The sequence below is a fragment of the Poecilia mexicana genome, unplaced genomic scaffold (assembly GCF_051168715.1).
Source record: "Poecilia mexicana isolate PSO_F unplaced genomic scaffold, ASM5116871v1 scaffold_22, whole genome shotgun sequence".
In the NCBI taxonomy this organism is placed as follows: domain Eukaryota; kingdom Metazoa; phylum Chordata; class Actinopteri; order Cyprinodontiformes; family Poeciliidae; genus Poecilia; species Poecilia mexicana.
Window position 1 is genome coordinate 14,932,277 of NW_028263391.1, and position 15,040 is coordinate 14,947,316.

A 15,040-nucleotide genomic window follows, 5' to 3' on the forward strand; every position below is an offset into this window, starting at 1 on the left:
TCTGAAACTTACATCTGATGATCTTTGTGTGGTTAGAGAACAGCAAAACAAATATGACTGCTTATTTTAATGATAACAATGAAAAACCTTTTCAAAGCATTGCAAAATTACTTTAATGCATTTAAACGTTATGTGCTGAACGAGAGCTGGTATTTGAACTCCCCTTAAAGGTGACTCAAATCAAATAGAGTGAGAGGGAAAAGAGAGCCCTCTGCTGCTGAGTTCAGTCAACAAACTAACACTGAACCCTAACACTTCAGTTCAACAGTTTGGGTTTAAAGCTGTTCCAGAGCAAATCATGGATGGAAAAGAATTAAAATCATAGTGGGTGTTTTTTTAAGGTAAAACTTTTGGACATATATAATCTGAATCAATCTAAATCAATTAATGTTTTTTTTTTTAAACAAGTCTGGCAGATTAGAGTTTGCTGATAAAAAATGCATGTATATTTTATCATGACCATTTCCCCTGCCTTGCTGAAGAAAAGCAACCCCAGAGCATGATACTGCCAACAGCATGGTGCAGTGGGAGTGGTGTATTCACAGTGTTATTTTTCCTACGCTTAGCCTTTTGCATCCAATCCAAAAGTTTTAATTTTGGTCTCATTTGATCAGACCATTTTTTTTTATAAACGTTTGTATCCATTGCATGATTTTTCTCAAACTGCAGAGGAGAGTTTATATAGGTTTCTTTAAGCAATACCGTAATATTGATAATATTTCATAAATGCAAAATTTGTGGAGATCAGAGATAAAAATTGTTCCGTCAAAGGATATTTCCAACTAAAATGGGTAGTTCTGCAGCTCCACCATGGATCAACTGGCTGCTTATCTAATTAACGTTGTCTTTGATCTGTCTGCTCGTTGGAGGGGACTGCCGTGTCTTGGTCGGTGCTCAGTCGTGCCATTTCTTGGGATGGAGGATCGAAAATGTTCAGAGCTGGGAGTATTGTTTTATAGCATAACCACATAATCTAAAATCCTGCACAACTTCGTCCATGACCCATCTTCTGAGTCCTTTGTCTTCATGATTCTCTTCATTTGTGAATATATTTCACAAGTCACTGAAAACCCAGGGGGAATATTTTTACAAATTAAATAATTTCAGAAGGACAAATTGTAAATTGTGAAAACGTTCAGTGATGTGAATACTTTTTCCAGACACTGTACTGTGGCTATTTAAATGTAAAAAATTAGCATATGATTTTCTTTTAGATAATGGTAGCTTCAGGCAGCAAGATTTCCATGTGGAGAAGAGCATGCTAATCTTGAATAGTTTAGCCTTGATCTTGTTTTTTTTTTTTTTTGCATCTGCAAGATATTTGATGTTTATTTGTTTTCGGACATGGAGCAATTGCACATGCGTGTGGGCATGCACAATGAGTGAAAATTCATCAGTGCCTTTATTTTTCATTCTAATATTTAAGGAGATCATGATGTCATTCAAACTGTTAAAAACGAACGAACCTGAAGTCCAACACAGCCAGTTGCTACCAGGTGATCTCACTTTGTTGGCTGGCCCCAAAAGCCCGGCTCTCACCTCAGAACCACTGATAATGATCTCTAATGAATAGGCGTGTGGAGCATAGGCCGATAGAGATCATTTTGCTGGCGTTCAGGTCTCAATAGCAATCAAGAAATTCCATCTTGAGCATTTGGATGTCCTCCATAATGCCACACACTCTGAGATTGTTCTTGCAATGGACCAACACCAAAATAAAACCTGGCACCACTGACGCATTCTTGCCCGACTCAGCAGCTCCAAGTCTCAACAGTCCAGTTTACCCCCCTGCCCCCCACCCTCCAACCCCCGCATCCCTCCACCCCCACTGGCAAACTCAGCTCCAGGAACTATCCACTGATGTGAACGCTGACTCTTTGTTGGCGCGCTCTGATCTCAGAAGGAGATATGGTGACGCTAACTGCTTCATAAAAAGTGGGATGACAAGGCTGGTAAATGAAGGCACAAGCACAGCTCCCTGTGAGTGAGTCTGAAAGACTCAAATTGAGTCATTTCCCCAATCCCAAGGGAGAGTCCTTATCGCCTGCAATATTCCAGAGTAGACTGTGTATAATTTGGAAAATACTATGCTGATACTGCAAATGAGGTTTAATAGCTGTTGGGGCCCTGTTCTGCTTTTAATGTACATTTGCGAGCTTTGATAACTAGTAGCAGAGATATTTCGTCTTTAACAAACACACGCATAGGGAAAGGCAGAGGAAATAAATCAAGCCACCAGTCAGAGGGTGTCTGCTGTCATGCTCTACTGTTATTTGTGGGGTTACTCATCTTGTTCCATCAAAGCAATTAGACGTGAACAGCACTAGCAAACTGGTCTGTTTTTTCTTGTCCCTGCAGGGCAGATGAGGACTGTAATTAGTCAAGGATAAATCTGACAGACTGTCAGCCCTAATATGGCATGTTGAAACACCTAGAGAACTGTTTGCTTATTTCTAGTCCAGCCCACACCTGGAAAAGGATGTGGTAAATTTTGAGTTTTCACTGTAATCACGGCTGTTTCTGTCAGCACAGCAATCAATCCTGTCAGCAAATTAAGCTTTATACTTTCAGGAGCATCTGCCCTTGTGCCTGATGTTATAAAAAAAGCAAAATTAAAAGATTAGACTGGAAGGATATTTGTGTTTAGCTTTTAAACATTGTCCTGGGAGACATATTGAAGTTTGAGACTGACTTTGTCTGCACATTTCAACCAAGGTATTCAGACTGTTATGGTCTTGGTGATTTGAGAATCCTCTGAATACTGATTTTTTTTATATAGTTCCAATAAAATTGGGTCAACTTAAAATGAATTTGTAAAACATAAGACCAGTTTTTTTTTGTTTTTTTTTAAGTAAGGCGGTGTATTTTTCATTTGAGCAAAATTATTTTCCTGGTATAATTTCACAATTTAGCGTTTCATATCACATGTTCAACCATATTAAGGAAATACTGAGAACTTAAACTCATTTTAAAATTGGCCTGTTTTTGTGTCGAAAAGAGAAGTTTCCTATATAGAAAACTTTCAAAATCATCCAGATCCATTTTAGTTTAATGGATCTAAAACTGTGACACGAGATACAATCACAGCCAAATTATCCATTCAGAAAAAAACTCATTGAACTTCCATGAGACCGGAGATAGACCTGAGCAAACACATTCCCATCCGCTAGTGAAAATGGATCCGCTGTTGACCTGTCCAGCCACACTAAAAGCCATTCCCGGGTGCTCAGGTGTGTTACCCTCCTCCAGTCTGAAATCTCTTAGCTAAATATTGTGAGTGTCCCTCTTTGGAGAGAAAATCTGAGTGTTTACCTTCAGATCCAAGGGATTAAGGAATCAACACACCTTGCAGGTGGGGGGCAAAACTGCTTAGAAAGACAAAGGCACCCCTAGTATTTATCACCATTTAGAAAAACACGCATATACAATATTTAATAAACATTAAAATCTAAGCAAGTCATGATATGAATAAAGCAAAAAAAACAAAAAACAAAAACAAACAAACAAAAAAAAACCTTTAAGAAATTATCGTTGGTAACAAAATTAGTGATACCAAATTTATTGGTACAATTTAACAATTCTCATGAATTGTATTTAACTAAAAGGTTTAATTCATTCTTACTTTACTCAGATTAGCCTACAACTTTTGATTAGAATATGTTATATTTTTATTCCTGATACAGATGCATTTTTTCTCTTAGCAATACTTCAAAATGAAAATGACAAAAGAACAGATCATTTGAATTAATATTACGTGCGTTACTTGTAATAAGTTATAAGCTAAATACTAGAAAATAACGACTCATCTAAACTTGCCAATGCCAACAGTCAGAGGAAAGAAAAAGCAAATAAAATGTTGTTGGTTGAAGGCAACTGCAGCACTGAAGAGTCTTGGTTGATTGCTAACTTTACCTAAAACTTCCTTATGCAATTCACAGCACCCCCAACCATCAATGTGACTCCTGGTAGTTGCCACTATCAAGGCTACTAGTTACATTTTTAAATGAGTTTTGAAAGTTAATTAACCTTTTACTGTGTTGCAAATGCTACTAAAAGATTCTGCACCTCAATAATTTGCAAGGAAATGTTAATTTTTATCCCTTGAATTTTTTTTTTTTTTCTGGTACAAATTTGTTATGGAACAGAAGATACTCCATCCATTAAGATAATGCAGATGTGTGCTAATTATCTCAGGTCATGAAACCGCTATTCATTTAATCCTGTCTGCATATCCAGGCAGAGCAGCCATGTAATGCTTTGAGTATCTCCAACTCTGACGACAAGACAGGATGGGATTCCACATAAATCTAAAAGTTATGCACAGTAAATGGAGTGGTAAAAGAGTTGAGAGAGCTAAGAGTGACATCTTGAGGTCTTAAAGTTTTCATAAGTTATATTCCAGTTTTTGTACACATCTTTCGCAGCCGATAGAGTAAAAGGTAACATAAAGAAACATATGATGAGATGATATATTTTTTTCACTAGTCAGGTTTCAGAACCGGTATTTAAATTTTCAGAAACAGGCTACACCATTTACTCCAATATTATCCTGTGAGTAATTACTGCTGGCCTGCACTTCGGTGGCGCTAAGTGAACCAGATGTGAGTGAAGATCCTTCTCTGTGTGCTACCACAGCGAAGCATCAGCCAGAATGAGACTTAGAAGGAACTTCAACATGTCAGCAAGTCTTCATATCACTTATTTTCCACTGGTTGAGATGGATGCGGTGCAGATGACTGCCAATGATTTTCAGAAATTGTTCCACAGAAAGTTGCTTAACATGATCTGTCATGTGCACGGCTTGTTTATGGCAACAGCTGGTAGAAAACTTCATGTCAGGTCCCTTCAAGGCCTATCAGTGATCGCGTGAAGAGATTTTAAGGTATATATTGTGTTTTGATTACAAATTAAAACCGCTGGAGGTAAAAGCCACCCAAGCGAGAGCATTCTTCTTCTTGACCAATACAAAAACCTGCCGAATGTGCTTTCTCGAATCTCAACAAATCTGAATGGGCTCCCTTCCAACTGATGGTGCAAGGATTGTTCTACATGAGGGCACATTGACTGTGTGCAGTGAAGGGAAGTATCTTAATCTAGCAGACATCCCCATGGGTGGTAAAAGGAGGGAGATTGAAATGGTATCCAGATTTTCTTTGCTTGCGAAGAATCAAACAAACAAATGGGGAGTTTGGTGTCATTTCAAAAATAATTTCTTGTCAGCATACCACTGTTACTTCCTTGTGCAAAACATTTTCTTTAATGCAGTCATCCTGAATGTGCTTCAGCTGTCTACCAGACAATGCAGCAGTGGATCCTCGCTAACCTTGACATCCGTCTCCATGGGGAAAACACAACAGTCTGCTTATTTCCAGCCAGTGACCCTTAATGCCAGGTTGAAGCAGATGGAAAGTGTCTGCTCTTATCCACTGCCCCTCCAGAGGTGGCAGATCAAGAAGACATGCTAGCGCTTATCTCTTCACCTGATATCATCTTCCCTGTCCAAGCGAGGGATTTTTCTCAAGATATATGACCTGATTAAACTTGCAAGAACCGACTAAATGCTGAAAAGCCAGTCAGTACAGTGGGAGAGCGAGATTTTAAGTCACTTGAATCTATATTCCAAAACGGAACAGGTAAATATACTCAAGAAAAGCACGGATTTACTGAAGCAATACTTTTATTTTGATAGTTCAAGCAAATACGGCAATGATAATAATAGTAATGACCAAACACACTGCTCAGATTTGTTGGAACACTCCAAGCGGTCACTGTTGTGCTGCAGATTCTTTCCTTTACTCTTGTGGTGAGCTCTTTTTTTCCAAGGACATTTTGCCTAATCCACCTCAGCTGCCTTCACTCAGAACTGGTAAAAGAAGCCTGTGAGACTGGTTCTCATAAAACATAAATATCTGTTAAGGCTCCGGGGTATGATCTACTTTAATGAAATGATGATTAACATTTCCTTACTGTCGCTTGCTGCTCTGGGATGGGTTGCTTTCCAAAGATATGACTGCTACTAACATTTTGTGATCAAAAGAGAGCAACAGGAAAGACTTCATGAGGAAATCTCACAATATCAATATTTTCATTATTTTTAAGTGGGATATGTCATCATCATGTTATAGAACCTGAAAACCTAAAATATTCTGAAAGTATGAAAATTATATTATATCTGCCTTTCAATTGTTTTTTGAAAACAGTAAGGCATTTTTAAGCAACACTCTCAAAATCATATGAAATAATGTCAAATAGACATGTGGCCAGCACAGAAAAGGGATAATGTGAGCACATTTGCTACGAATATCATATTTGCGGAAAACACAAATGAAAACACAAGAAGAACAAATATATTTATCCTCACTGACCAAAAACAGTCTATTTTCCAGGGACATACAGCCACTTTCTAGCACAATCAAATATCTCCATCTATCCATTCATTCATTATTTAAACCTGTGTATCCTTCCAGCACCATCCCCCTAGTGTTGTGGGGAGGGCTGGTGCTTTTCATTGGGTGAGAGGCCAGGTACACCCCAAACAGTCACCAGATCCTTTGTTTTGAATTACTGTTTTAGCTACATGCAGCCATTTTTCACTGTTGGGAACCACAGGTAGGCCGGGCTCACAAAGAACTGCTTCTTAAATAACCTTTTTAACTCTACATCAAGACACTTTGAAGTGCCTTGTTGCTGAAAAAGTGCTATATGACTAAAATATGACTAAAACATCTTCTTTTTTTCTTCCAAACTACTGTTGTCATACAAGATGTGTTCTGACTTCATTCTCCTCACTGGATAAATCACCATGCAAATCTTAACTTTATGAACTCAAATTAAAACTAAAGACTTTGTCCTAGGTGACTGCTGGACTACATGTTGATGCCAGAGCTTGGACATTGAAAAATTATTTAATTATAATGCGCTACAAGCCTGAATACAGGTGAATATGAAAAGCTGTAAATATGATAATAGATGACCTTTATGGAGTTATTTTGCAACAAAAAAGCAACGAATAAGTGATTATGACTTGTCTTTTTCAAGTCCTGAGCATATGGACAAGTTTGCTCATCTGTACTAATTCCAGTCGGGGTGTTTGCCGTTTCCTGCAGGACGTTGGGTATACAACACCGCTGGGTTTTAGAACAGATGAATACTCAGTATGAATCGCAGCCAAGTTTCAGCCAAATCTGCAGTGTGTGTGTGTTGGACTGATTGTCGCATTTCTGGAGACCACACATGTTCCCTAAGAATGTCTAAATCTCTGTACTGTCCTCCGTCTTTGTCTGAGTGTCTCTCTTGGGGATGAGGGTTATAAGTTCAATACCAGCAGGGGACAAACATGTGGCATTGAGCTCATCATTAGCTTTCAGCATCTTGTTGTTTTTTATCTCACACAACTACGATTGTGTACTTTTGAAATCTCAAACACTCTGCTGTGATTATTATCTAAATCGTTGTGCATCTCCCACAGAAGAACACACTAAAGAAAATCTAACAAATTGTTTATTGCTCACATCTTCTTATTGCAACCTGCCATGTGGTCAAAACCTGTTGCTCCCCCACTTATCATCTCAGGGGAGTTCAGCACCTGTGAGAAAAGAAAGTCAGCAGTGTTTGAAATGGTCCCCAAGCCACCGATTGTACACCAACAACAGTTACTCCCAGTCAGTCTTATTGCTGCACAAACATATATATATATATATATATATATATATATATATATATATATATATATATATATATATATATATATAAAACAAGTAATTTAATCAACTTTGTAACTATTCCTGAACAAGTAGGCTCATCCCAGGCACTCCAGTCTCCCAGTTATAAATGAGTTTGTCATACCACCATGGTTGGCCATAAATGACCTCACCAGACATGCGGCTGTAGTAAACTGAACTAGTAGGAATGTAGAGGAAGAAAAACACTGCCTGCAGCGAATATGGCCGCTGAAAAGGAACGCGCTGGCTGCTGCCGAAAAAACATAAATCTTGCTTTGATAAATCTCAGTGGATGGTTGTCACTTTACATGTGGAGAAACTGAGACCTGATCAAGCATGTGGTAAAAGGGCAACACAGTCTCCGTGCATCCGCAGTTGTGGAGGAAAAGTCTGTGTACTGTGCAAAGAGACTTGCATATGTACTTGTACCTTCTGTGGCCATTTAACCTGGAACAGATGTCATCAATAAATAACAATGACCCATGGAGGCATTCCTGTATGTGATTGAGACCTTCTTTTGTGCATCGTGCTAGACTGGCTGTTCTAGCTGGTCAACACCTGACCAAACTGCAAGATTTTTTATGTTTTTTTTTGCGTAATGCTGGGGACATTTGAGGAACAGCAATGACTTTAAAAACTCGGAGGGGAAAGGTGCAGCTTAGCTTGCACACATTAGCGGCTCCCCAGGGATTTGTGTGAGAGAGCAGCTACAGTCTGCCTCTTGTTATAAGGTCTGCTACAAAGTTATGTTTCACATATCCATTTTAATCTTTCAGCAAATATCTTTAAGTAGTGATTTATATGTCCTCCTGTGATTCATTGCAGCGTGTCCTTTGTTTTTTTGTTTGTCTTTAAAAGCATGACAGGTTGAAAAATGCAGTATTTCCAATGTAAGGTTTGCAACAATGAAAGGATATTTTAAAAGAGACTACTTGAGAATATAAGAGAGGAAATGACTGTGTTGAAATCCTGGCTTGATCGAACTAAACAAAGAGTTAACTTGAAAGACAAAAAATATGAGGCGTTTCGAAATCAAAAACTAAGACTGACATGCAACTGGATTGGCAATTGCATCTCAGAAAGTTGGAAAATCATTGAAATGTTTATTTATTTTAAACAAAAAAGGAAACTCATATATTACAAGCATTCAATTGTTGTCTGTTATTTTTTTTTATAATACATCATAGATAATAAACACCAGCATTTCTGTTAGAAAAAATGAATAAGTCATAGAATTAAAACAGACTTTTTATTGCCGTGCTTAAAATGTATCTCTTAAATTTCTTGAAATATATATATATATATATATATTTTCAAAGACTTAAAGATGTATATTATTATTGCGGGTATGTAGATATAAAACAAAGTGAACCAGAACATTTTGTCCACTGTCACACAAACAAACCTTGATTTTAGCATAATTTGCCCATCCATCTTCTCCATAGTGCATTCTCTTGGTTCTCATACTCTTTTGGCTGTAATCAAAGCCAGCTATCAGTTTTATTAATTCTTTGATCCTGCAACATGTTTGAAGCCAGAAGTCGGATAAATGCATGACAGGGTCACTGGGAAGTCCTTAGTGAAGGATGGATTGTGACGCTCACTGAGCTGCATCTGATAAACGCAGCAAATGAAGCATTTCAAAGGACACAAACTTCAACATGAAGTGACTTCCACTCCTCTCTTTTTCTTCTCTGACCATGCATGAGATTAAAGACATGTTCACATGCCATCACACAGTGTCCAGGTTGAATATGGCAGAATAATCTATCCAATATGGTAAATGTTTGTTTTGTAGCAAGTCCCAAAAAAAAAAAAAAAAAAAAAAAACTGGAACAATATTTACAGAGAGAATAGCAGCCAAATATTCAGCCTCTTTCCCAGACGCTACTGCTCCCTCATTTGTCTTCTATTCTCCTGAGCAAAATGTAGACAAGGAAACTAATGTGTACGAACATTTTCTCTGTGTTGTTTTAAGCTTTTCACAGAAGCTCTTAAAAATAATCTCCTAAATGTATTTTGCTTTCATTCGAACCCAGAAAGTCTACATCAGGGTTAGGCTCTCCTGGATAGCGTCAAAATGTTCATGTTTTAGGGAATGCAAATGTTTAATGTGCTTTCACTTGATTAGCTCAACCAGAAGAAGAAGAAAAAACAACACTTTCTGTTCATTATGTCACAAGCAACAACTTCATTAAAAAGACCTAAAAATTCCTGTGAAAATTCTTGGCATGCTCAGTGATTCAGAGCATTGCATGATAAAATGGGGAAGCTTTGGTGGTCCTTTGTTGGTCGTCATTAAAGCTGCATTATTTTTTTTTCTATTGACCCTTAGAAATGGCTACAGCACCAAGATGCCCTCCCTCAGAAATAGCAGCTGTGGTAGTTACATAACAGGAAACAGCTGTTTAGAAGCAACCCCAGTGTCTGACTCTTCAGGTCTGCGTCTGGAGTTCTGTACAGGTTGTTGTACTTGTTTTGAGAAAGTGCTTGATTTTTTTTTGACATGACATCCTGCAGTCAGTGAGTTAGGCTAAAGATAGAGAGAGATGCTTTAAATGTCAGCGTGTTTGATTGAATGATAACAGATTAGGCAAAACGTCATGGCAGGATTTTTTTTGTAATTTGTTTAAAATTCAAAGTTAAAAGGGCCTTTATTATCCTTTTTTTCCCCTTTTTTGCTCAATCCTGATCAGGTTTTATAGATCATGATAGTTAATTTTGCTGAAATTGAGAAATGAGTGTAAAATGCTTGAGAGAAATTATGAGACCAGAAGGTACCTGGGTGTGATTCACATAGATGCTTATTTTAATTTAGCAAGAAAATTTATTTAGAATCAGTTGAAAGGCATACACTATCTTATTAATACGGCTGAAAACATCAAAAGAAAACAGAGACTTAACTGGTCAGATGTATCCGCACCTTTAAAAGGGTCATTTTGCCTTTTTGATTTTTGTTACGTTGTTCCTGTTTCATTTGTCTGATCAGTTCCTTCTGGTCAGCCCTCTGTTCCTTCTATATTGCATACAGTATGTTCTTGTTGATAGGTTTTGTGGTTTTGCTGGTTTTACCATTGAATTACATTTACGCAGAACCACCACTTGTGCATTGTAATCATCTTTTGTCCCATTTAAAGTTTACCGGTGTGACCTGTCTGCCTCCAGACAGCAGTCTGCATTTGGCTTCTCCGTCATCACACAACAATCGAGGCAACAATTGCAGCACTAAAAGCCAGTGTAGACAGGCTGAGGCGCGGGAAATTTGATCTCTATTTGAATATATCACTCACTGACTACAAGCCGCCCGAAATAATTATTTAAGGCATTTCATTAGCTTGACTATTTCAATCAATAGTTTTAAGCAACAATGACTACCAGATTTGTTAACTACTCCCCTGACCTCCAGAAGCTTCTCCTTCTTTGAAAAAATAGTTTATACTCAGCCAGAAAGACTTAAGCTTAGTCAGAGTAGATAGAAATAATCTCTGAATGTCTTAAATGTTCAGTTCAGGTTCAATGGAGTTTGAGTTGGCAACTCTAACATGGGGTATCAGAGTAAGAGACGCTAATTATAAATGATTGTGGCACTTTTAGAATTTTGTGTTTTTTAATTGAGAAAATTACATGACAGTTTCCTGCTATTTCACAATTATGTGCTATTGTGTGTTGGTCTGTCACATATAATCCGTTGAAAAATACAAAATGATTTTTTTTTTCAAAGCACTATGAAGAAAATTTAAAAATCTCATTGTCAGAATTGAAAAAAAAAAAAAAAATCTAGGTCTTTAACATTAAATCCACATAAATATTTACAATATTTCTGGTCTTCTTTTATAAGTGTTTTTATTTTTTTATTTTTTTTGTATTATTTCTGGCACACATGAGGTGTAATCAGTCAGTCTGTCTCGGCAGGATTACCTGTCTCATTCTTAACTAAGCCGTCAAAGAAAAACACCCATCTAAACACAACAGAGATCCATTATGTGTGAAGGTGAAGTCCTAATGAGAGCTGAAAATCAGACGCTCGTGTAATCGGACACTGTACTGTACACAGTAAAGCTTCTCTAACTCCTTCCCCTCTGAACAACTTCAGATCAAAAGTTTGCAGAAGGTTATAAAAATTCCTCACCTTCAGTTAAATTTATTGGAGCACTCATTAGCTAAAATAAAACAGATTAATGCATGTGCAATTAAATGTGACCTGTAGTCCTAATAGTAAAGTAGAAACCTCTTAGGCAAAGTCATTTACAGGAAAAAAAAAAAAAAAAAAAAAACTTTTCACACATTAATCCAAAAATTCTTTACACCATTGTGCATTTAACAAACCTTATCTTTATATTTCCACTTAAAGTTTCTTGAGATAAAATGAAAGTCTTTATGTTCAGATGGAAATGTTTAGTCTTGAAACTTTAAGTGTTGGTGCAAGATTTTTCTGTTGATCTTGAGTGTTAGTCCACATCATGCCGTCCCGCAGGGATGGCGTATTAGTTCAGAGAAAAAGGAAGCCACTACCTCATTAGACTGCTAATTTTAGGCACCAGGAAAAGATGTTTGGAAACTTTTGGCACAGATTCCAAGTGCTGGAGTGGTACCCACTCTGCTCTGTGGGTCCCACAGGACAGGCAGGGGTGATTTTGGTGCTTGAGCAAGCTCAAAGAAACAATTTGCAACATATACAGAGGGACTTCAAAAGTGTCTTATCGAGGTCAGGCATCAAACATGAATGATTCCATATGAAATAGCAACTTTCTGTTTACTGTAATTAGGGGAATATTTTTCCATTAGGGAAGTAAAAATAAATTAGAATGACTTTGGTTGAGAGGCTGACGCACATTTTCTTCCCTCCTCTAAAATAATTCTTAGGTTTTAGCTTACACACTGGCTGACACATAATATTCTCATACATTTTGCTTTTAGTCTTAGCACCTTGAAGTCGCATGCAAAACCTCTTAGATGCAGCAGCAGGATTGCGTGTTTACAATGTTTTCACTGCAACTTCAGTGGCATATTTATGAAGCAGTGCCAAACTGTCTGAGTTTTTCTAAAGGTGAACATATACCCATGTATAATAAATTCATTCCACCTTAAAAAAAAAAAAAAAGCTTGCGGCATGTTGTTTTACTCAGTCATCCATTTATAGAGTGTTACAAGAGCATAAAAAACTTGAAAAGCAAGAAGTCTTAAATCCTGGCGTCGGCTCTGTGTTGTCCATAAACCTAGCAGGAGCTGTGGGGAAGGATGAGAAGGCAAACCTACCAGGCTCCTAACAAATGACGGTTGATTAATTGCAGATGAATCCATTGACCCACATAAAGTCCTCAATGAGCGCTGCTGGCACCAGCCGTCCTATAAGTGTCTGTGACGGTTATTAAAAGGATCGTTTTTTTTTGTTGCTGTTTTGTTTTTAATTTTGGTGATGTGATGAACTTACAAGTGATCAGTATCTTGTAGATAGAAATCCAGAACTCGAGGCTTGGTGTGCAGCAACTTTTAGACGTGTCTCTGGTCCAACACACCTGAATAGAATGCCTGAAATACCTCCTTAGTATGCAGTTAAGGTCTACAGAGTTCTACTAATGACCTGATCATTTGACTCAGTTGTGCTGAAGCAGAGACACATCTGAAAGTTGCAGACACAGACCCTTGAGGTCTGCCTTTGAAGACCCCTGTTGTGGTCAGTGGTCAGTGTTCTCCAAGTTTTGAAAAGTACAGACGATCCTTGACAAGCCAAATTATACATAACCAAATTCAGGTATTTACAGATACAGTAGATAAATACGGTAAATTAGAATAATTATTTCCTGTTTTAGTTCAGTTAGGAATTTTTTTTTGCTAAATGCCAGAATAAAGAAAACTGATTTTTTTTTTTTTTTTCCAGATTTAGTTATTACTTTATTCAAATTCAGAGGTTTACATATACTAAAATCACTATGCCTCTAAATGATAGTGGAAAGACCTAATAATGATAATTTTGAAGCTTCTTTTTCTCAACACTTGAGTTAAATAGATGCACACCTGAGGATGTATTTCAAAGCAAGTCAAACACACTGCTTCCTTGAGTGACGTCATGAAAAAAAAAAGTAAAAATAATAAGCCAAGATTTCAGGACAAATACTTAGGACGAGCACATCTCTGGTTTATCCTTTGGTATGATTTACAGGTGCAACATTTTTCTGGTTAATTAATTTTATTCAAATATAGACTGTATAGGAATGTACAGCTATTACAACTTTTAGGAAGGAGACAGTTCTGTCTCCAAAAGATTAATCTGTTTTGGAGGGAAGCGTGTGCATATGCCCCACAATAAAACCAAACGGCATTGAGACAATGTTGTTTGAAGCTTGTGAGATAGTGTCATACTCCACAGTAAAATTACTCCTGCACCTACATGAGCCAAAAGGCCACTAAGACAGGAAGACGTCACTACCCTAAGATCATGTTTTGGACTGGTTCTGTAAAAGATCTCAGTTCAGCTCTGTTAAAAAAAATGTGGATCCACCTCTAAAAGGTAAATAACTTGTATTTTGTAGGACTTTATGAAGCCCAGAAAACCCCAAAGTGCTTCACGCTACATTCAGTCATTTACACACACATTCACACACTAAGTTATTTAATTGTAGCAACAGCTATCCTGGGGCAGCTGGGTCTTACATAGGGTAAGGCTGACATGCACTGGTGCCACTTTGCCATCTGACCACCACCAGCAGTCAAGGCGGGTGAAGAGTCTTGCCCAGTGACACAATGGAGATAGACAGAACAGGGTTTAGAACCTGCAACCCACTGATAACAGGACACACTATTACCACTGTCACCTCCACTGCATGTGTTCAGGGAAGGTTAAGATAAATCTAATATGCCATGGCATACAATAACTGATGAAGACCAAGCATAAACCTTACACTCTGGTCAGTACTAGGTTTATTCTAATTGCCTGGTAAAATGAAAGCATTTTAAATATATTTATTTTTACCTATATTTATCGGTTGTGTTTGATCATTTCCATGACAATTTGCTTTTTGTACACAAGGATCTTTCTTTCTGAAAATAAGAAGCCAATACATGACAGAGCAAAACTGAAGAAAGGATGTCTTTGCAACATTGTATTGTGTTTTGAGTGAATGGCCTCCTTTGAATTTGTACATTGTGGCTGTTTTACATTAAGTGAGTCACCCAGAGCGGGTCAGTTACCAGGTGCATTTTGCAAAAGAAAGTCAAAGTGTTTTGCATTTATTTTCTTCTAAAGACTTCTTGTCCAGTTATGGGAAATTCAAGAGTAAATCTCCAAAATTAGAGAAAGGAAAACTCAGTAGATGCACTTT